The following is a 627-nucleotide window of genomic DNA, read 5'->3' on the forward strand; positions in this document are numbered from 1 at the left end:
ACAGTAGCAATCTCAATAGGGCTTATTTTCGAGGGAGGGCTTATTTTAGAGGAATCTTACACAGTAAGGGGAGGGCTTATTTTTGGGATAGGTCTTATTATCAGGGAAACATGGTACTTCTTGATTGGTAGTGAATCAATAAGGTTGTTACATTCTCTGAGCCAGGAGAAGGCTATATAAGCCCTGATGTGTAGCTTTGTTTTGGGGCTCACTTTGAGAAGTGTTCTGTGATTTGATCAGATGAAACTCTGGGAAGCCATTGTTGAGAGTTCCCCAGCTTTGAAAAACCCAGATGTTCATTTGGTATGGATGTAATGGTTGGACAGTTTGGAAATTGTCTACTTGATCTGTTTCTCTGTCTTGATAATTCTGTCTGTATATTCTGAAGTTCGGGGTGCTGACCTTTTTCCCCTGAACTAGGTAAACGATACATATTTGACTGATTAAAGTAAGCTTGTTAACCCATTTTGAGTTGCTTTCCTTTATCAAAGCAGATCCAAGAACCTGTGTTGGCAGCCACCCTGAGGACTCTTGGGGTGTTTGCTGCTACACTTGCCCAGGGTCACACGGCTAGTTTTTGTGTTAAGTGTCTGAGGCCAGATTTGAACTCAGGAGGACCTGAGTTCA

At 42.3% G+C, this 627-nt stretch overlaps 1 protein-coding gene across 2 annotated transcripts in view; it reads left to right on the forward strand.

Moving 5' to 3' along the window:
* Window positions 1-627, forward strand: part of LRRK2 (leucine rich repeat kinase 2) — a 244,910-nt gene that overhangs the window by 216,261 nt on the left and 28,022 nt on the right. The gene's annotated exons all lie outside the window — the stretch shown is intronic.

This window comes from Petaurus breviceps, unplaced genomic scaffold (genome assembly GCF_028583685.1).
Source record: "Petaurus breviceps papuanus isolate PSGF00001 unplaced genomic scaffold, PetGlider_PUasm1.0 379, whole genome shotgun sequence".
Lineage (NCBI taxonomy): Eukaryota > Metazoa > Chordata > Mammalia > Diprotodontia > Petauridae > Petaurus > Petaurus breviceps.